This window comes from Protopterus annectens, chromosome 6.part0 (assembly GCF_019279795.1).
Source record: "Protopterus annectens isolate FY-2018-M chromosome 6.part0, PAN1.0, whole genome shotgun sequence".
Lineage (NCBI taxonomy): Eukaryota > Metazoa > Chordata > Ceratodontiformes > Protopteridae > Protopterus > Protopterus annectens.
The window spans coordinates 594,184,012-594,207,879 of NC_056737.1; the positions used below are offsets into that span (position 1 = coordinate 594,184,012).

Here is a 23,868-nt window from a genome sequence, read left to right on the forward strand (position 1 = left end):
GAAACAGATGCTTGGTGCCAGAGCCATGGGCTTAAGCTCAGTGCCAAGAAATGCATAGTTATCCCCTTTGGGAAAAAACATTTACCCATGAATTACCACATAAGTGGCAGTGCACTAAACACTGAAAGTGTGATAAGGGACTTAGTGACAGGTGGACAGTGGTCTCACCTTCGATAACCACATAGCCACAACAGTCAGGAAATCCTTGTATGTGGCACACCTCATCACTAAGGGATTTTCATCTAGAAAAAAGGAGGTCATTGTCCGACTGTACTCATCCCTCATTGGACCCATTATAGAGTACAACGCCCCATTTGATATGTACCTCACAAGACATCTGCAATAACTGAAAAGGCCACAGAAATACCTCACTAAAAGAATCACAGGCCTAAAGCAGATGCCCTATGCTGACTGTCTAAAAAAAACTCCAGCTATACTCTGTCGCATATCGCCTACTTAGAGGTGATCTCTGCTTAACATACAAGGTCATGTCAAACCCAGTGCTGTTGGACATGATATACTTAAAGAAATCCCAATCCCTCAGAGCCACACCCTCCAGGGATCTAAACCTGGTTATCACAATGAACAAAACATGCTGGAGGGATATGTTCCTGACCCAGAAACTCCCCATACTCTGGAATGGACTGCCCATACATGTCAAGCTGAGCGCCTCTTTGTCCCTCTTCAAAAGGAACCTTGACAATTGGATGGGAGATAGTTCACCCTAGAGGATCATGTCAGTTGCCCTGCTAGGGAAGTAAATATTCTGGGAAGAAATAGCCAGGGAATTGTTATGGCTAGGCTTGTATAGGCCCTAGGGCCAATAGCCTAGTACCAACCTATGAACCTATAAATTAATGCATTTAAGAATGGGGGTGTACTGCCATCTGATGGTTAAATTATGAAAGACTAAAAGTGAGCAGAATAAGCAAAAACTGCTGGCAGGAAAAGAGGTAGTGAATGGGGAAAAAGAAGGGGAGGGAGACTGCCTTTAAACAGCCTGTGTGCACACCATATGCTTACGGAAACAAAAAAAACTGTAATTAAAGACTGAGAACCAAGGAGCAGGAGGTTAACGTACACTCTAGTAGTCGAGGGACAGCAATTGATTCCACAGTTGGTCTGAACAGTTTTCAAGTTCACGTCCTGTGAGGTGGAGAAGGAGGTCATGCACAGTACATCATTTTTCAAGTCAGAGGGGTGGAAGAGCACTAAAGTTCTGTTGTACAATTGCATTATTGTATAATAGTATTAATCAGTAGCGTAGCAAGGGTGGAGCAAAAAGGGCAACTACCCTGGGTGCAAAGTGTTGGGGGTGCAATCAGCCAATCCCTATTTCTCTTGGACCAAAAAGTTGTGCTAAAGTTCCATAATTCACTACACAGCATCTAGAATCCTGTGGTTTCAAGGACTTAGCAGTCCACAGACCCCTAGGTTAATTCAGTTCCTCAAGAGCTATTTGTGGTCAAACTTCAGTGCTGTAGTGCTCCTTGTGTTGTCTAAACTGTAGCAATTGCTTGCTAAATTTGGGTTTTTTTTTATATATAGCTAAAACCTGAGTGCTGTAGTGCTTCGTGCAGGCAGGGTATAAACTGTAGCAACTGTTTCCTATATTTGTAGCATCATTTTGTTACAGTTTAAAAAGAAGACCTTTTTTTAAAATTAAAACATGAGCACCATAGTGTTTCATGCAAGCAGGCAGGGTATAAACTGTAACAAGCAGTTTACTACAGTTTGAAAAAAAAAATATTTTTTTAAACTAAAACATGAGAGCTGTAGCACTCTATGCAGACAGAGTATAAACTATAGCAGTTGTGTGCTACAGTTTAAAAAGAAGACTTTTTTAATTAAAATAAGTTGGAGTGTTGGGAGCAGGGCACAGAAATGTGGCTGAGAAAGGAGGGAGGGGTGTGTGTCATGCATCTGTCTGGCCACCTTGCCACCTTGTTGGTGTGCTAGTAAAAAGAATGTTTTTTTATTTTTATTTTTTTGCACTTTAATGAAAGAGAAATGGGTGTGGGGGCATAGAAATGACTGTAATAAGCCAATCTTTGCGACCAGCTTATTATAGTGAAATGCATTTGAAATGATTGATCTGTTCCCTGTACTCTGAAGACAAAGGCTGAGAGAGTGACCAACAGGCTTAAACTCCTCTCCCTTTGCATGGGGTGTGGGCAAGGTTTTCTATGAAATCTGAGCCATTATAATTGCTTTACAGTTACAGGGCTTGCAGCATAACCTGCATAGCAGGGACAAGACTGATACAAGACCTTTGTTCAGGCCACACACCTGGTGGTAAAAATAGAAGTTCAAATGGAATTGCTGTCCTCTGCCATTTGCTGTTACATCTGCAGCAAGGCATTTTTACATCAGGGAACCCCAGCCATCTGCATTCCTATATATTATATAATTCATATTATAAAACAAAGTAATGGTACATAAATCTAAAATATGACCGTTAACCTATAGGATTCATCGGATGTCCATTGATGAGAAGTTCTCCACATACATGGACCAAAACATTGGGATAAAGTTCAAAAATTCATCATGGGGCATCTAGAATCCAATGGTTTCTGGGACTTAGCAGTTCACAGACCCCCACTAGGTTAATTCAATTCCTCAAAAAATATTATACTGTAAGCTGGCCTACTGAACCTTTTCAGCCGTGACCTAGGTACAGATTGAACTCCAGTGATATACAGAGAAAGTTGCACAAATATTATAGTAAGGTAAATGTTCAGAAAGTTTACATTGTAGTCCACACCAACTGTGAAGTCATATATATGACCACACACCCCTGTGACCCTATAGCCTGTTTTAGGCACCAGCAAACCCTGCAGTCACTGGGGGCTCCCAACCACAGCAAGTTATTTTATTTTGATATTTTTTCTTACTTGTTTGTCGAACCAAGAAAAGCTACTACAGCAATCTTGTGTGCATAATAAACCAGGTGGGTAATTACTCTTAGGGTGATGAATCCTTAGGATTGGAACCACTTCTCCCTTAAAATTCAAAGGTATCTCTGGTTGTAGCACCAGTGTTTTATCAAGTCACAGGTTTCATAATTGTATTAAATGTTTTATCACTGACACAATTGAATCATATTGGTGGGTATTCTCTCATCTGAAACTAACATTATAGCCGGCTTTAGGCACCGGCAATTCCCAGGGCTGCAGTGGCCCCCCCAGTCATCTTTAAATGTGTGAGGAACCCACAAAGGTTGCAGTTGTTTGGGAAAAATAGAGGGAAAACAAAGACTATTCATTCTCAGATTAAGTGCTTTATCCTAAAAAATGTTGTGCTATGACCCTGTTAGGATAAAGCCAATAATCAGTCAATGAACATGAGCAAGGTAAGTACTAGAGATTGACAGCCCAGAATGGCAGATCTCAGTGCTTACCTGGGTCTTAAGAAGAGAAGATGCTCCTGATATTCATGAATATTTTTTTTTCTTTTAGAAAGTTTTACAGATACTGGCAGGACACCAGATTATATAACTCTCAACTTCTTTGCTCAAGAATTCTGGGCAAAGCCAAAAATAATGGTAGTGTAAAGGCTCAAAACCAAGAACATTTATGTTACTTTAATTCATCTAAAAAGTTAATAGAATTAACACAGTTTGCATCGACTTGCAGTTTTTGGACAATATGAAGTATGAAACTCTAAATGTCAGGCATTATTGACTGTTTGTAATCCTGAATGATTTACCAGAAAATCAACATTGTTATGAGGTACAGGGCAAAACTTTGAGGCAAAATCAGGGACGGTGACAGATATACATTACTCCTGATGACTGCTAAGCAACAGTCACTGACCATGTATTGCAGTTTGCAGAAAATAGTCTGAAACTAGTATGGCTTAACCTTGTGTGTGTGTGTGTGTGTGTGTGTGTGTGTGTGTGTGTGTGTGTGTGTGTGTGTGTGTGTGTGTGTGTTGGGGAGTGCTGGAGTTTGAGTAACAATCTGGCTATAATTTTTTCACTTTCTGTCACAAATAATATTGGCGCTGCCATTATACTTGAGCAGATTGTGATTGCAGTGTGTTTGAGTAAGAAGTTGGCCATAATTTCTTTTACTTTCCATCACAAACATAGATCTTACATATGGTAGGTGGCTATCTTTGGTGGTTTGGGAGGAAGAGAATACATGTGAAAGCAACTGCTCATTGCCCCATTGGCATGGTGAGTAGCATTGCCATTTTACAGTGCTTTGTTCTAGTTGTGTTCTTGGTTGCAACTTTTTCTGTGTGGAGTCTGCATGTTCTCCCTGTCTGTATGTGTGTCTATCCATGCATTCTGGTATCTTTCAGCACCTCATAGACATGCAGTAACTGAACTGACATTTATCCATTTTCCATAAAGGTGAACATGCCACTTGTCTAAAAAAATATCACTGATTTTTATCTGTACACATACACAGTAATGATGGCAATATAAGTAACTCTTCTGGGTAGCAGTAAAAAAGGCAGTTAAATGATTATCTTTCAAAAGTGAGGCATAAAGTACACCACAGAACATTCAGACCTTTAGAGCTTCTAAGGATCTGGTGGCTTTCAAACACCAGACTGTATAAATGGATTTTGACATGGACTTGGTACTGGCCTCCACTCTCAGTCACAGCCATTCTAAAACCAGCACTGTTGGCTGTCTGTAATCCTGAATGATTTACCAGCAAATCAAAATTGTTATGAGGTACAAGGCAAAACTATGAAGCAAAATCAGGGACAGTGACAGGTATACATTACTCCTGATGTACAGAAGGTTGCTGTAGATTGTGTGGGAAGATGGGGGTGATAAGGTCATCACTTCTTTAATTTTCCTTGTAATCAGACTTCAGAGGTATGCACAGAAGTTCATTACAGCTTGTGTAGAAATTTGGGACAGTGTAGTTATTGTTTCTTTTAATTTTGATAATCCAAATGGAACACCTGAAGATATATAAGACTAGTAATTCCAAATGCTTCAGTTGTTTTCCATGGTCAATAAAGGCCACCTCTTGTAATATTGAACACTTTAATTGTTTTAAATGCACGCTAAAAACATACAGTACACAGCTTCAACAGACTTAGTGCTTTCATTTCTTACCACGGAAACATAATCAGAGTCCTTTCTTTTAATTTTCTCACACATTTCAGAGGTGTGCAAAGAAGATTACTATAACTCGTGTAGGTGCAGTATTTAGAGGCAACGCATTGGAATATGTTACAGTGATTATTATTTTTCACTTTCCTCACAATTACATATTAGGTACATGTACAGATCCTGCCTTTAGGGCATATGAGGGAGTGATATAACGGTATGCCATTTATATGTATGATAGCAGTTACTTAAAATACATGACTGTGGATATTTGAACCTCTATGTTCATTCTAATCTAACACCAGAGGAATGCGCAAATGACTGTCTTTTTATTTGTGTGGGGTGGGTAGGGAGGTAGGATTATGTATCCTCTCAAACATTTGTCTTAGTTTATTGGGAGCTACTATTTTGTCAGCTTTGAACATTAAGCCTTGACACAAATGATGTCTTCCTAGAATGAGTTTTGTTCAGGCCACCATTGGAGCAGAAGATGAGTAAAATGCTCTAAAATGCACCTTAGAGCATCTCTGACAATATGGCCTCAGAAGGCCTGGCAGGGCCCCCAGATCTCCAGCTTAATTGAGTTATTTCCTATACACACATTAACAGTGCTGCCTTGGCCAGGTAAAGTGTGTTGAAATGAGGCAAGGAAAAGTAAAGGTGAATAACACACTGAATTTCTTTCCATAAGTATAATTTTTGTGCAGTCCAGCATTGGATGAAGAATTTATTAAAAAAAAAAATTTGAAAAGGTTAACAGCAGCACACTGTCACTCTTAAGCACGTGTCTCATATGTCTAAGCATCTGAGCTGTGTAGTGTACTGATCTGTATTCCAATATATTTTTTTTCTCCCACTGGTATTTTTATAATTAAGAAGGAAGTAATATGTTCTGTACCTTCTTTTGTTGCACAAGTAGAAATGAACAGTGTATTCAGGTTTAATAACTTATTATACAATGCCTCCCCTAAAACGTGCACGCTGATTGGCCAGACCAACCAGCGTGCCCGTTGCAAATCCCTCAATATACTAACGGAAAAAGGTCCGGTCAACCGGACTTTTTCCGTTAGTATAGAACACTGTCTCGCTATGTTAAAAGAGTTTAACATAGCGACACAGGTTTAAAAAAAGAACGGAGATCTCCGTTGCTTTTTTTAAAGCTGTCTCGCTATGTTAAACTCCTTTAACATAGCGACACCGTGTGTAAAAAGCAACGGAGATCTTGCGATCTCCGTTGCTTTTTTTTAAAGCTGTCTCGCTATATTAAATGGGTTTAACATAGCGAGACAGCTTTAAAATAAGCAACGGAGATATCCGTTGCTTATTTTAAAGCTGTCTCGCTATGTTAAACCCATTTAACATAGCGAAATAGTAAAAAAAAGCAACGGAGATCTTGCGTTCTCCATTGCTTTTGCCCACAGCTCTGATGTACTGCGCAGGCGCGCAGTAAATCAGAACTGCCGCAGAATACCAGACAGCTGCGGAAGGGCAGTAAACAGGCATTATACAATGCCATTATTTAAGAAAAGTAATTATTTATTTTCTTAAATAATGTCATTGTATAATAGCAATAACCCACTTCTGGGTGTGGGTAATGCTGGATTTACCCATGGTTGGCTTTAACCCCGCCAACCGTGGGTAAATCCAGCATTACCCACACCCAGGCGTGGGTTATTGCTGTACTAGCTCCTGATAAAGTGTGCATGTAGTTCAGTAACTGGGTAAGATGCACTGTTTGGTCCAACACAAAGGTGTCATATTACTTGTGTTTTATATTGTTCCAGTTAGCTAGCAGTAGTTTAATGAACTGTTTATTTATCATTTTGTTTTGTGATTTTAAATGTAGCATTTTAACCTGGGTTTCTGAAAAAACAATGTGAAGTGAAAAATATACGACACTGTTTCTGGTATATTCTTGAAACATGTCATATACAAAGGATCTGGTACTCTGTTTTTTTTTTTTTTTTAAAGATATTTTCTAGCTGATGAGCTAAGGTGCAGTGTTTATTTGGACCTCACATGGTATTTAATTCCTGAAGTGTTTGTTTAGGATACCTTTAGGGGGAGTACTATCTAAGAATTGTTGCCTCCTCCAGCACACACATTCACACTGAATGATCAGACAGAAATGCCATTACATTCAAAGGGTGATACAAACTACAAACACACTAACTATTCAACTTTCAGGCAATGGAAAATAAAAAAAAAACAAACAGTTGCTGTAAAAACTATAGACTTTTTATTGATGTAAAAAGTTATTGCTTCCAGCCTTCTTATACAAGACTTCTTCATAGTCTAAATTTGTTAAAGTTTATTGCTGTTTCTGGCCAGTTAGATGTGTATGAGCAGAGTTTATAGACATACAAGGTGCGTTACTAAGATAGAGTTTGAGTGGGTGGAGGAGAAATAAAGAGACATTTATCAGGCTGCTAGATGTGAATGTGGAATAAGGAGGGTACAGCTCTCTGTAGTGAGGTGATATGAGGGAGTCTTGGAAAGTGTAAGGATAAGTATAAACATGTGTAGGGTGAGGTGCTGGGGTAGAAGAGTGCAGGTTAGTCTGTAGGAGAGGAAGTGGAAGAACGGGGGGTGAGAGGCAGTAGGGTGTTTGGGGACCAGAGGAGTAAGTAAAGAAATGGAAAAGGAAAAGAGAGGAGATGAAGACGCTAGTGGCAAAGTGGATTAGGAGGATGAATGATCCATGGTGCACAAGTTAGGCCAGCAAACTAGGGAGCAGCACCAAAGTGGATTAGGAGGATGAATGATCCATGGTGCACAAGTTAGGCCAGCAAACTAGGGAGCAGCACCAAAGTGGATTAGAAAATTGAATGATCCATGCTGCACATGTTAGGCCAGCAAACTAGAGAGCAGCACCAAAGTGGATTAGGAGGATGAATGATCCATGGTGCACAAGTTAGGCCAGCAAACTAGGGAGCAGCACCAAAGTGGATTAGGAGGATGAATGATCCATGGTGCACATGTTAAGCCGGCAAACTAGGGAGCAGCACCAGAGTGGATTAGAAGGATGAATGATCCATGCCGCACATGTTAGGCCAGCAAACTAGGGAGCAGCACCAAAGTGGATTAGGAGGATGAATGATCCATGCTGCACATTTTAGGCCAGCAAACTAGGGAGCAGCACCAATGTGGATTAGGAGGATGAATGATCCATGCTGTACATGTTAGGCCGGCAAACTAGGGAGCAGCACCAAAGTGGATTAGAAGGATGAATGATCCATGCTGCACATGTTAGGCCAGCAAACTAGGGAGCAGCACCAAAATGGATTAGGAGGATGAATGATCCATGGTGCACATGTTAGGCCAGCAAACTATGGAGCAGCACCAAAGTGGATTAGGAGGATGAATGATCAATGCTGCACATGTTAGGCCAGCAAACTAGGGAGCAGCACCAAAGTGGATTCGGAGGATGAATGATCCATGCTGCACGTTACGCCAGCAAACTAAGGAGCAGCACCACACAATTTGCTCCTAGTTGGAGATGGAGAACAAAGATATGCAGTCCACACAGGGGCCATTGGTCTAACTCCAGGTAGGTGCAGCAAACTGGAAAGGGTTTGGGGAGAAAGTTTTAATAGGAGAGAAGAGGATAAGCATATTGGTGGTTTGGAATAGGGCAGTTCACTCAAGTTGGACAAGGTTTTGAGCAGAGTGAGGAGGGAGAGGGCTGATATGATAATGACTCAGAAACTAAAGAGATTGTAAAACTTCCAGCGGGGGGGTTCTGTGGTAGTGGAGAAGTGATTGTGTTAAAAGCAATGGAAAGAAATGACTGGCAGTACTGTGTAGGAGGGGAGTAATGGAGAAATTAGAAGGGTGCTGGAAAGTAGAGCACATTTAATGGGTGTTTGGTAATGATAGAATTGATGCGGAAGAATGGGTTGTGGGATCGATGTATTGTCTGAAAAAGGATGAACTAGTAATACTGAGAAAAAATACTTTTAGACTTTAGATAAATTAACAGCAGAAGAAGGCAGCTGGTAAAATGTCAGTGTCATGCTAGAACCTTGACTGAATAGGTTGTTTGGTAGACAGGATTTCAGTAAGTAGTGTTAGAGTGAATAGATGAATAGAGGAGGTGGCTAGAGTATTGTGGGCTCTGGTATTTGGACAGCTAGATATGTCTGTGGATATTTGACTTTAACTAGTGATAAATGTCAAGTAATAAAGAAATAAAGTCCAAACCACCACACTGGTAATAAAATCGATTCTTTTTACTTCCAACCAACAGATGAGACTTTCGTCTAATAGATAGACTTCATCAGATGAAAGCACTGATATCATGATACACTTATATATAAAGTCACAAACAATTAAGAATCCATTAATTATAATTTAAAGGCATACAGGTTCAAAAACCTAATATAAATAATAAATATATATAATAAACCAAAAGACTATAACATTTTTATATATTTTTTTAAAATTGTTGCACATTTTTATTACTTGTATTTTATCAGTTGAACAATTATATTATTAATGTTTGCATATAGAATATATATGTGTTTATTAAAGTCTTGAAAGTTGGGAAGTCTTTTTTAAAATTGGATATTAGGTTTTTGAACCTGTATGCCTTTAAATTATAATTAATGGATTCTTAATTGTTTGTGATTTTATATATAAGTGTATCATATCAGTGCTTTCATCTGATGAAGTCTATCTATTAGACAAAAGCACTCATCTGTTGGTTGGAAGTAAAAAGAATCGATTTTATTACCAGTGTGGTGGTTTGGACTTTATTTCTTTATTACTTGGTTTGGTATCAGTTTCATTTTCTAGTGATAAATGTCAGACAAGTCATTTGGATTTAGTTTTGGTAGACAATGAGTTGTTAGGCAACAGAGAGGGAAATGTTTGAATGACTACATGCACATAGCATTAGGAAGAAGGAGGCTGGAGGTTTCATGTTTGGATGTGGAGATAATTGATGAAAACATGGTAAAGTAGATGGTTAGATGTCCTGACTCAAATGAATGAGAGGAGAAGGGTGTAATGGGAGAGACTTGGGATGGGTTTAAGGGGTGTGACATGGGAGAGTAAAGTAGCAGGGGTCACTGTTTCAGTGAGAAACAGAAGGGTAATATTGAAGCAATGGAGAAGTGGAGAAACATTTAACATTTTCACAAAGCAGATTAGGGAAGATAAAGGACTAAGGATGAGGAATGGTTAAAGATGGCAGGAGACAAGATCAGCAGTCAGATAATGTAGGGAAATCATAAGCAGATTTATACCAGAAAAGGATGCACGGTGTGCCTGTGAGAAATGGCAGCCAGTTTGCTAGCTGGAAGGTTCAAAGAAAAGAGGGGGGGAGACAGTGGTGACAGGAGGGGTTATCTGAAGGACAGGGAAAAAAGTAATGAAAGACTGGGAGATCACAAAAGATTTTTAAGGAAGTGATAGGTTATTTGAGAGTGAAAAAGAATGCAAGGAATATGTATTACCTCTTGATTTTTGCAAATTAGTTAAGGAAGCAATATCTGATGCCTTGAAAAATCTTTTCAGATGATGCTAAGTGGGAAAAGAACTTACCAAAGTCATAAGGGAAAGCGACAGTTATTCTGCTAACAAGAAGAGGTAAGGCGAGAATGAATTCTGGTAATTATAGACTCACACCCTTGATTAATGGGTATCCAGCATTTTTGAAATACTTTTAGAGCAAAGATTTGGAGGTGTGGTAAGGGGACTAGTAGAGCAAGGATGGTGTGAATGAGAAACTAATACAGCAAGGTTAGAAGTGATTGCTAAGGGTCATACCTCTGGAAATAATTGGTGAATAGTACTTAGTTATATGATAGTAACAGATAGCGTTAGCTGAGGAGGTGGGGGAAATTCTAATAAATGTCAAAAACACCTTTGATTTAGTGAGTTGGGAATTTATGCATAAGATGCTAAACAAAATATATTTTGAAGAGATATGGCTAATATAATCCTTGGGAGTGAGGAAGATATTATCAGAACCTTACAATAAGAATGTATGTTAACGTGGGACTCTCTAGAAAAAAATGTTTGGGGAAACAAAAAAAGGCAGGGCTGCCATCTGTCACCATTCTTATTTGTAATTAAAGGTGCTAGCCAGGATGATGAGGGAGACTGAAGAGGGAAGAAAATGAGGAACATTATTATAATTTGTTGCTGTGGATTGTTTTGTCTTGTTTTTTTTTTTTTTATGTTGGTTGAAGATGTGTGAGGATTAAAGCAGTTGCAAAGTTACAAGAAGTATATTTTCTTATATGGACTCCCAGCTTTCCGACGGTTTGCTTACAGATCACACTGTTCCACTGCCTCACCTGACTACCTCAACATGAAAAAAATTAGCATAGTTTAAGCATTTTTGAAGGGGGGACAAAATATCCTAGCCATTAAAAATACTACCGTTGAGGTTGCACCATTTCAGAGAAAAGGAAATATATTTCCCTTTTCTTCTTGTTGGTGTTACTGCAGGATTCATTTATTTAGAGACTGAGGATATAGGTGACAGAATCCCCATATTGGGGAGTGCAGGAAGCCCCGCCTTGCACAAATAATTTCTTGTGAATAGTTACGCAAATATATCAAATGTAACATGAGTGGCAGAAAGCTGGTCTGTGATGTGCACTTTTTGTATCCCAAGCAACAAAGAAGACATTGATAAGTACATGTGGAGGGTATAGCTACTGAGAATAGTAAATAAATAAATAAGGCAAATACATGTGGAGGGAAGAATACCGAGAATAGCAAACTAAATATATATATATATATATATATATATATATATATATGTATATATATATATATATATATATATATATATATATATATATATATATACATATACATATATATATATATATATATATATATACATATATATATATATATATATATATATATACATATATATATATATATATATACATATATATATATATATATATATATATATATATATATATATATATATATATATATATATATATATATATATATATATATACACATACATATATATATATATATATATATATATATATATATATATATATATATATATATATATATATATATATATATATATATATATATATATATAAAGCAAATATATGTGGAAGGCACAGATACTGAGCATAGCAAAATAAATAACTAAGCCAAGTACATGTGCAGGGAACAGATACTGAGACTAGCAAAAAAACTAAATGAATAAGGCAAAAACATGTGGAGAGGATGGATATTGGGAATAGCAAATAAATAAGGCAAATACATGTGGAGGAGACACATACTGTGAATACCTAAAAATAAATAAATTAGGCAAATACATGTGGACGAGACTACTATTGAGAATATCAAAACATATTATTTATTTATTTGATATTTGTTTACCAGGGAGGTCCGACTGGACCAGAAGTCCATTTTCAGCAGAGGCCTGGGGAGAAAAGCTCAAAGTACAATTAAACAGTAATTTACACTTTACAAAGAAGAATAAAAAAGAGAAACAGCATAACATTGATCTAGCTAGAACAGAATAGTAATATTTAAACCATCAGAGTAGGTGTGGGCTAATATAATGCGGGTCCATGCAGAAAAAAATAATGAAAATTTAAAAAAAAATCACGAGTAATAAATTTTCTCACACATAATATAATAGTAGAGTTAACAACTGATTGTTATACATAGAAATATTATGCATATGTAGAAATGCACCATGGTTAGGTGAATGGGGGGTAGGAATAGAGATGAATAGTGTAAGAGAGAAAAAAGTTGCAAGAGTAAGGTGAAGGAATGAGGGTGTGGTATGATCAGCCAGATGCTATGCATGGGCAGAGCCAGTTGTTGGCTAGGTGATCTTTGAGGAGATGTTTAAACTTGGATGGGTTTGTGGTATTTATGATTTGTTGAGGGATGGTATTCCACATTTTGGATATTTGACTAGAGTATAGAGAGTCTGCAAAGCTATTGTTTGATTTTAGTGACTTTTGTTAGGAATTTGTTAGATGATCTCAGAGTTCTATTATGGGAGTAGGGTTGTACAAGGCTTTGTAGAGCTGGGCATTTATCGGGTTGGTATATGACAGTATGGGCAGTTGTAATTTGACAGAGAGATAGTAGATTGGGTAGCACTAGCCATTTTAGTTGGTGTAGAGCAGCACTGTGGTGGGATCTGTAAGGGGATATTGAGGCAAATCTGGGGATTTCGTTGTAACAGGACTCAAGTTTAGTTGTCTTTTTTTTCAGATTTGTGAGGATAGCAGATAGATGGTAGACAGTGAGACCTTGCAATGGATTGTCTTGTGGAGTTAGGAATGGCTTTACTCTGTAGAGTGAGCCTAGTTTTATGTGGGCCTTTTTGATGACATATGCTAGATGTTTGTCAAATCTCAGGCTGTTAAGGGTGACTCCAAGTAGTTTGATGGGGGTGAGACCGGTCCAGTTTTGGTTTTATTGGATAAGTAGATGAGAAAAGGGGGAGTGTGGTCAGTTAATTTGTTATTTGAGAAAAGTTACTGTAGAGTGCTAGAGGGAAAATAATGAAGTATTTGGATAATGTGCATGCATTTAAAAAAGCTGATGTTAACAACAGGGAAGTCTCCTGGGAACAGATGATATTCCAGTGGAAGTTTGGAGTGCAAAAAGTGCTAAAGATCTGGAAGGTTTTGTTTAACAATATATGCTCATCATTCACACAACCTCAGTGACATATGGATTCTGTGCCTGCACAAAACACCTACTCTGGCAGTTTTCCAGAGCCCAGAATCGCCATCTGTGACACTTTGTGATAGGAGATTAGCTAAGCCCATCCCTTCTGTGGATGGGAGGGGGGGAGTTTAACCGCTGTTACAGAATGTTTGTTGTTCAGTCTTTTACAGCCAGCTGTAATACTCATAAAACTGAATCTGCTCCACAGTCTTTATTGGTGGATTACAGCTTCCAGACTCATGAGATCCCTTTGGGAAATTCCATTCCTCCTTATTGTTATACTTTTGATTTCCTTTTGTTTTGTTACAATATATATATATATATATATATATATATATATATATATATACATGTGTGTGTGTGTACGTATATAATATGTATGTGTGTGTATATATATATATATATATATATATATATATATATATATATATATATATATATATATATATTTTATGTGTTAACATTTTATTCTTGCTATGTATTACTGCTTTTAATTCCTTTCTACATTCTAACTTGATACTGTGTTGTTTGTATGCTTAATACTGCATTTAAGCAGTTATGGGCCTTTTCTAAAATGTTTTATGATTTGTACTGGAAAAATGAAAATTCTGTAGTTTCAGTTGAACACAAGAGGCCTCTTGTTTCTGCTTCATTTTGAAATTCTGACAGGAAGTCTTGCATTTTTATCTTTGCTTTTGCATGATATTTACTATTGGTTTTACAGTGCTATAGTCATTTTAATAATTAAATCATGATTTTACCATGAATTAATTTATTTGCATTTTCTGTGGACGTGTTTTCCTTTTTGACAAGGAAATTTCTAAGTAAATGCTTCTTAATGCTGTTTTAAAAGGTTTTTATTTGAATTAAGGGCATATATGTGATTTTTTGTCACCACCTGGACAAGTGAATTTTACTTGGTACTCTTACTTTGTATGCTGTTTACTTCACTAGGCGGATTGTAGAACAAGGCCAAGCAGAATTTAAACTGTTTCTGTTATTTATATTTTATGCAGTTTAGCCCTATTTGATGTATGGAAACATAGTATCTGATGTCGTCAGTCTTCATTTATTCTTCACAGTTGGTTTATTCTTGACAGTTGGGATTTGGTTCCAATCCTTGCAATAGGCACGGCCGTTATACAACTCGGCCCACCCAAAAACTCTTGAGCCAAGACTCTACCCACAATGCCCCTGTGTACGTTACCTCAGATCTCATTTGGTGCTCTGCCAGCAAGACACATCAGCCTTTCTCTCAGCTAAGTGTTTTATAATTTCTACTGACACAAAACTTAGAGTTCATCATACATCTCTTCAAGTCCCTAGGTATCACAGTGAACTACAAGAAATTTCAGCTGTCCCCCACACAAGACTTGGAGTACATCGGAGCATGACTCGATACAGAAGTCTGCATAGTCTGTATACCCCTTCATAGACTACAAAAGATAAGATCAAAAACCTTCAAAACAACAAAAAACAAAAAAAACCAAACTAATATGAACCACCGCTAACTCCCAAAGTCAGTATAACAATGAAGTCCAAACGACAAACTCCGATAATGAAGTGGGAAAATTTTATTACATTAAGCTACAATCCGAAGCTTTTCGTTAGCGCAATGAGCTAACTTCTTCAGATGAATGAATTAAAAACATTCGCGCCATTACGGCAAAACAATAAATACCTACAACAGTTAAACACGCCCCTTTCTTGTTCAAAAAAATTAAAGATACCATTCATTTAAATAACATTGTCTAATTGTAAATGCAAATCATAAACTGTAAAATGAAATAAAAAATGGAATATATAATATATATAATGTATTACAATATATTACATGTTAGATTTAAAACTCGGAGCCTCCACTCTCGCCACCAATGAGTGCCACTCCCACACCTGGCACATCTGTCACCTTCCCCGCCAATCAAGAGGACCCTAAAAACTAGAGCATATGCCTTAGATTAAAAGACTCACTTGGTTATAAATAAATTATATATATATATATATATATATATATATATATATATATATATACTTGTAAACATAAAGTAAAAAATATATAAAATATATATGTAAAAAATTCCTAATGACACTAAATCCAACATTGTGGCAAAATCCTACCCCTCACGAACACGAGAAGGGTAGTAACTCATTGACAACAGCTAAATCAGCACCAACCAACAAAGAACACGGCGACTCCAAGCACCGCATCCATACATCAGGCAATCACCTCAAGTGTGCCTGCACCAAAGTAGAATAAAATAAAACAAGTATTTCAACCATCCATGAAAGGTCAAAATATCACTACCAATACACATAACTCCAAAACTGTGCATCCAGCCACAATGCATAAACACAAATGTGTAAAAGTATGGTCCATGCACCTCTGTATCAATACATGGCGAAATCCTACTCCTCATAAATAACGAAGGGCTATGGCTCACCAACAATAGCTGAATCAACACCAACCAACCAAAAACACAATGGCCCCAAGCACTGCACCCATACATCAGGCGATCACCCCAGGCACGTCCACAACCAAGCACCGCAAAATCAAACACATATTTCAACTATCTATGAAAGGTCAGAATATCACCACTACCAACACACATGACTGTAAAATTGCATATCCAACTATGACACATAATCGCAAATATATAAAAAATATAAACCATATGCTACTGTATTAATATATTAATATATGAGATGTAAATAGACTAATTAGATTATAAATTAATAAAACTACACCTGAAATACGCTTACAACAAAAACCTATAATTCAAACATGTATTACTAAGAATCAATAACCTAGACAATGAAAATGACAATAAAAAATAATAAAAATGAAAATACTGAACATGGTATGTTGTAAATTTCATTAAATACAAAATGAATGATTAATACTAAAAATAAATAAATAACAACACTGGTCCTAGACATAAAAACACTGATCCGAGACAAAAAAACCTTGCCAGTAAACTCCAGGGAGACGCCAACTATAAAAAGTCTCATCACCTAACTAAACTTTTATGTTTGAAAAAGCAGCTGATGGATAACAAACTATTGAGACCAGGGTGATGGCAAGCATCCAGTCTCAATTGCCACATGAGTTCTCTACACTCCAGTCTAAGCGACTCAGGTCCCCCTACGCTATCAACAAGCAGTTGGTCAATGACTGTGAATGTAAACTCATGGCCTGGATTGACTTGAACATGTGTGGCCAAGGCATTATCCATTTTGTTTCTCTTGATAGCGTACAAATGCTCGTATATTCTGTCCTGTAGTCTCCTATCGGTCTTGCCTATATAGAAACCAGGACAAGATGAACATTGCGCAAGATAGACAACTTGGGCACTAGAACAGGTAAACCTTCCCCTAATGAGGAACTTCCTGTTTCTAACAAAAAAGGCTGTGCCCGCCTTGACAAATCTACAATACCTGCACATGTTACATTTATACATTCTGGATCGGGATGTAGCAAAAGGACGCCTAGATTCCAAGATATCTTTAATGTTGGGTCCTCTCCTGAATGTTACCAGTGGGGGTTGATTGAACCCTGGTCCTCCAAGCAATTCGGAGGACAACAACCGCCAATTCCTCTTGATTATAGCTATAATGTCATTGGCATCTGTGTTGAAAGTCAAAATGAAATTAGGTCTAAATTTATTCTCCCCAGACTCAAGACTAGGACAGGGTGATTGAGGATTGTCTTCAAGGACACGATTTCCTAGGATGGATAAAAAATAGCCATTGGACCTCTTGACCCTAACTTCGAAACATAACTCATCAGTTAAGGTTTCCGGATATCCTCGGCACAGAAATAGGTTGGCAATAAAACCACACTCGTCCAAAAAATCATTATCTTCCATTCTGGCAGCCCTCATCAGCTGACCCTTGACTATAGCTCTCTTCTGGTGTGGCAGGTGGTCACTGTCGATATGTAGGTACGAATTGGAGAAGGTTGATTTACGATGGATTTTAGCATTGAACCGGCCATGACACATGTCCTTGGACAAGTCCACATCGAGGTAAAATATTCTATCTGAGTCTATTGTAGATGTAAATATAGGAAAGAGGTTGAATTATTGAAATTAGCCACTAAATCCTGTGCCTCTTCAGATGCACCGTTGAACAAAATGAAGATATCGTCCAAGAATCTGGTGTACAGAGACACTTTCTCCTGTACAACTACACTGGGAAAGACAAAAAACTCTTTCCCAATGTGTCATGACCAAGTTGGCTCCACTGGCTCCACAAGGCGATCCCATCAGGGACACCGATCAACTGATGGAACCATCGATTGTTAAAAGTAAAGAAGTTGCAAGTCAAAATGATATCCAACAATTCACTGACCATAGAAATCTCCTTGGTGGGTGCTAGATGGAAAGACATTTTTAGCTGGATCCATTCGAGTGCAACTTCATGGGGAATTGAAGAATATAAATCAATTACATCGATGGTCAGAAAATAGGAACTTCCATTGAATATAGTTGATCCAACCTTCTCCAAAAAGGACCAAGAATCCTTTATAATTTGTGGTAAATGAACTACATACTGTTTAAGAATAGTATCCACCACTTTGGCTGCCGCGTAGGTGATACTACCCCTGACACTCACTAATTGGTGCATAGGGGGGTCACCAATGCTCTTGTGGATCTTAGTATTTCCGAACAAAACATGGATGTGAGGAGAGGACACAGAGATGTAATTATATATGTCCATATCCAACAACCCATTGATGAACATGTCCTCGAAGTATGACCGCACTCGGTTCATACTTCCATTCAATTCGTTCATAGAAACTTCCCTGTAGGTCTCAGTGGAGAGTATAGCCAACAACCTGTCTGTATATTCTTCCTGGTCCATGGCCACCAATCCACCCCCCTTGTCCGGTTGCATGATTCTAACTGATGAGGAACTTAAAGAATCCAATAAGTCCCTCTCGGACTTGGATATGTTGAATTGGCCCGGGCGTTTGGAATTGAGCACATTCCGAATGTCCATATCACATAATTGCTTGAACACCCGTAAACAGGGAGCCAAGGGTGGATTATAAGTACTTGGAATGTGGTACAGATTCCTCGATTAAATGGATCCTCCCATGAGGAATGACAGATTCAATTTTCTCACAAATAGTTTGAGGTCTAAAATAGATTTATCAATACTAGCTCGTCTGGAAGGTATGAAGGATAAACCCTTGGCTAAAACATCCACCAAGGTTTGAGAAAACACAAAGTGCGAATAATTAAAGATTTTAAAGTCCCTTCCAGTATTGTAAATGACCTCAAAAGGCTTATCTAACCAAAGGTTGAAAACCTCGGCTTCTATAGTCAATTCCTCCTTGTTTTGTATTTGTTCCTCATCTTCCTGTCCAATGACTGTTGGGGGACGAGGCTTGTGACTGAAAATTTTTCCACTTCATTATTGGAGTTTGTCGTTTGGACTTCGTTGTTGTACAAAAGATAAGATGCCAAGTCCAATCCATTTTACCGAAATGAAAAGTGCCCGCACTTCTTGTTCTTCAAACCCTGGGTTCCATGACAGCAGCTAACACACTAGTTCCCATGGCACAGTTTTCACATGAGAATACTTCAATGGCTTCTAGCCTCACAATGGTCCATCCTTACTCATTTGTTAAGTCATCTGATCTTAACAACAGAAAGTTGCAAGAAAGATCGGTCCTTTTGATCCCCCTCAGCCCAAGGCCATAGTGACCACGGATGCCTCCCAGATGGGGTGGGGGCATTATCTGGGAAGGACAGTCCAAGGCACTTGGTCTCTTCAAGAGGCCAACTTGCACATCAATGTCCTGGAGATGAGAGCAGTGCTCCTAGTATTGCAAGGCTTTCAAAATGCCCTTCCTCCAGGAATGGTTGCAATACAATTGGACAACATGTTGGTAATCTGGTACATCAACAAACAAGGGGGAACCAAATCCTAACCCCTCTGCCAGGATCTCTCAGAGTATGGCAATGGGTGATATCTTCCAACCGCTTTCTTGTGGCAGTGCACATCCCAGGGAGTTCCAACGTGATAGCAGACAAGTTGAGCAGACACATCCTACTGCCGTATGAGTGGTCTCTAAATCCCAAAGTGGTAAAACAAATATTTTGCCTATGGGGTGAGCCTTGCTGTGACCTATTTGCCTCCCCATTAAACAGCAAGAGCAGTGCATACTTTCCCCTACTCCCTCCACTGGGAAAGTCACCAAAAGACACTCTCCTCCTAGACTGGCCCCTGGGTCTCCTTTATGCATTTTCCCCTTTTCCCCTCATTCTCCTTTTTTGAAGAAAACCCAGAGGTTGCAATCCAGAGTAATCCTCATTGCCTCGTTCTGGCCCAGGCAAGTTTGGTTTCCCTTCGTATGGCCTCGGTTCATCAACCTTGGATGCTGGACCTGGTTCTGGATCTTCTGTCACACCCCCAAGGGCTGTCACACCAGGAACTTCACTGCCTCAAGCTCACAGCTTGGTTCCCCCAATTCCATTAGTACTACTACTTTCCCTGTCTGAAAAATTCTTCTGGCTTCTCATAGATCGGCCACCAGGAAACTGTATTCCAGTAAATGGAAAAGATTTTCTTGTTGGTCTTCTAAGAATAATTAGGAACCTTTTTCAACCCCGGTTGAAAAAATGTTATATTTTCTAGTGAACTTCTTCAACCGTTAGTTACCTTAGCAGTCATCTCTAATTTTCATAATGGCTGTGATGACCAATCCTTAATTTCACATCGCTTATGCAAAGTGCTTCTTAAGGGAATCCTATGTATCAAATCTCCATTCAAGGATCTATTACTGCCATGGCATCTTGCATTCATTTTACAATATTTAGTGCTACCTCCCTTTGAGCCAGCTGCTACTTGTCATCTCAAGTTTCTTTCCTGGAACAGAGGTCTGCTTGGATTTGGTCTAGATGTGGGGAACACTTTAAATAGATCTTTTTGCCTTCTTTCAAAACATTGAATTGGAAAAATTATGTTCAAGACAAACTCAATACATGCTTGGAGAACAGAAGCATTCTCATTCCATTGGACAGGAATATTCCTTTATGCATTTCCATCATATCCACTGATTCCCAAGGTACTTCACAAGATTCAGAAAGAGTTAACAAAGATCAATGATCCCCTTTTGGTCCAGGAAAAATTGTTTCTCCCTTATAATGGAATTGGCGAAGGGCAATTACCATAAGCTTTCTCACACTCTGGATCTCCTCACACAGTATCATGGGTGACTGGTGCTCCCTAACTTGGAACAATTGCTGCTGACAGCCCGGCTGATTCTGTCTTGATTCCTTTTAGGCATTTGTTTCACGAGGATGTGAAGCAGAACCAGAAAATCTTGAGGTTTTCTAGGTGGTGCATAATGGATGTCAGAGGGCTGGGTATGGTGTCTACCCTTCTGCTTTTGAAATAATTGTGTGAGCTTCTCAATGATGTCTTATCCTATGCATCTGTCAAGGTGGTCCTTACAGCCATCTCAATTTGTCTGCATGTGGATCTGCCTCTTTCATCTCTTTTTATGGTCAGTTTATGAAAGGAGTGTTGCACTTGAGACTGCTTTGAAAGCAAATTAATCTTCCTTGGGATCTCAACTTTCTTTTATGAAATATTGAACTCGTCTCCTTTTGGACATGCCTATCAGGCTGATTTGAGATTCATCACTTGGAAAACTGTTTTGGGTATTACTCTAACATATGCAAGGCGTGACTCTTAGTTGTAAGCTCTCATGATGGGTCAATATTAGCTGATTTTCCACAAAGACAAGGGTTAAGAAGGATCAGCCTATCACTAAGCAAATGGTTGCTTGTCAGTTGTCCTCTGCCATTACTTATTGTTACTCCCACAATGGTAAATCTATTCCTGGCAAGGTTAAGGCACATTCCACCAGAGCCTTCTCCTCTTCGATGACATATTGGAAAAGAGTGAATTCTGAAAGCATTCTAGGGGAAGCAACTTGGTTCTCTTGTCATACGTATACAAAACACTACAAACTAAATTCTTCATCAAGTTCCAGAGCAGGCTGTGTGTGGACCTTTCTTCAAGGGCTCCTGGACCCTTATCCTTCCTCCTCTCAGGTAGAGTAAGCTTTGGGAATCTACTTGTATGCGACTGAGGCTGTGTGAATGATAAACATAATGCAGTTGCATAAGTCCTACTTACCTGTAATAGTAGATCTTCAACTTTTACACTGCCTTAGTGGCAGCAACCACCCACCAGCCCCCTTTTTTTGTCTATAGTTTGATGATATCCAAACTTGTGTTGTTGGTTGGCTTTGTTGTTTTGTGTTGGTGTTTTATGACTGCGAATTGGTTGGCTTCTGGGGTGAGAGGATTCCTCTCCAACAGCTGTGTTTGAACAGAGGACAAGGCAGGGGTGTCCTTTTTCACCTTTATTTGATTTATATTTAGAGTCATTAGCAAAAAAAAATAAGGGACTCTGAAATTCAAGGATGTCACTGGTGTAGTAATCAAGAAGTTACCTTTATTCACAAATGTTTATGATTTTGTACTTGATAAATACAGAAAAGGATATCCTGGTGTTTGGAATATTTTGAGACAATTTCTAGTCTTTTCAGGATATAAAATAAATGCTAAGAGAATAACTGAATTAACAGTACCAATATTTATGGAGACATGATAAGATGAATTATTTAAGTGGATGGTTATAAAATGATTCCATTATGGCAGCTAAGCATTTGTAGGAAGAGACTAAAAAGCTAATACAGAAATTGAGAAACTGGACGATTTTGTGTATGGATATTGATAATAAAATACAAGCAGTGAAAATGTTTTTAGTATATTGGAGAGAAAAGAAGGAAACTATAGCAAAAAAGGTAGGTCATGCATATTTCTATCAACTAGAGAACGTGTGGACCATAACTAATAAGAAATTGAAGGAATTTATTTGGAAGAGGAAGAAGGCAATAGTTAATGGAGATAAATTGATCCTCTCCATTGCACAAGGTTATTTGGTATAACCTGATTTGAAGCAATATTTTAGAGCTACACACTTAAAACTTATATACATAACACAAGTCAAAGTGCAAAGGGATGGTGATGAAACAGGGGAGTGGTTCAAGAAGAGAGTATGATTTGGATGCAGGTGCTTAAAGAGAATAACAACAACCATACAGAGTATTATATTCATAAAGTAGCAGAAAGCATTCTAAGAAGTAAGCCAACACATGAATGGAGAAGGAAGATTTTACCAATAGGGATGACTGCAGGTAGGGGAATAGAAAGAAGGGAGGAGGTTGGAATTTACTGGAGAAAATGTTCAAGGTTTTGGGAGCAAATAGCTAAGGAGGGGAAGATAACAGGAAGGGATGAGAGTGAGCAGAAGTTTAGACTGCATGTTAGAGCATACCTTTCCTACCGAAGATTGATGAGTATAGGCAGTAAGTAAGGTCAGGGGACTGTTAAATGAAAGACACACTCTGCAAGTGTTTTTACTTGAGTTTAGAACACTAGTTGCTGTTAAAAAAAGGATAATTTGTAGGGCAGATGAAGTACTATATGATAGCTATTAGAATCAGAGGAGGTTATAAAAGATTGGAAAGAGAGACTGGAAAGGCATTATACAAAGGGACAATGGGATGAAGACTGTATGCCTTTCAGGAATGTAACAACATCCAGAAGGTTTAGGGTTTTTAATTGGAAGTGCTCTTTAGTTATTTTTATACTGCAGTCAGGCTTCAGAGAAGTTTTCGTTAGGAAGATAAATGCTGGAGGAGTGATGTGAAAAAGAGAGCTACTCAGGAACATATTTCTGAGAATGCAATGAGCTGGCAGATTTAAAAAAAATCCCTACTGTATTTTTTGTCAGAAATGATGTGGAAGCAAATGGTTGTAAGTAAAGAAATTATTCTTCTGAGCTTGGATGTAGGATATGAATTGCCCAATCATAGTAAGGCTTTGCTAAGTTTAATGCTGTTGACTGCAAAAAACAATTACTAGAAAATGGAACTCAAAATTTAAACCATACCCAAAGTATTCAAGTTTGTAAAGGAAATAAAAGAACTGGAAGTGGGGTCATTAGAAAACAGAATGAGCAAATTACCTAGAAATACATGGAATTTGTGGGAGTAGTACATACAGAATAGTGTTCAG

The 23,868-nt window shown here is 38.2% G+C and overlaps 1 protein-coding gene across 1 annotated transcript in view; it reads left to right on the forward strand.

The window, feature by feature from the left end:
* The window catches only part of TPP1 (tripeptidyl peptidase 1), a 1,081,063-nt gene that overhangs the window by 347,059 nt on the left and 710,136 nt on the right, over positions 1–23,868 (forward strand). The window lies entirely within an intron of this gene.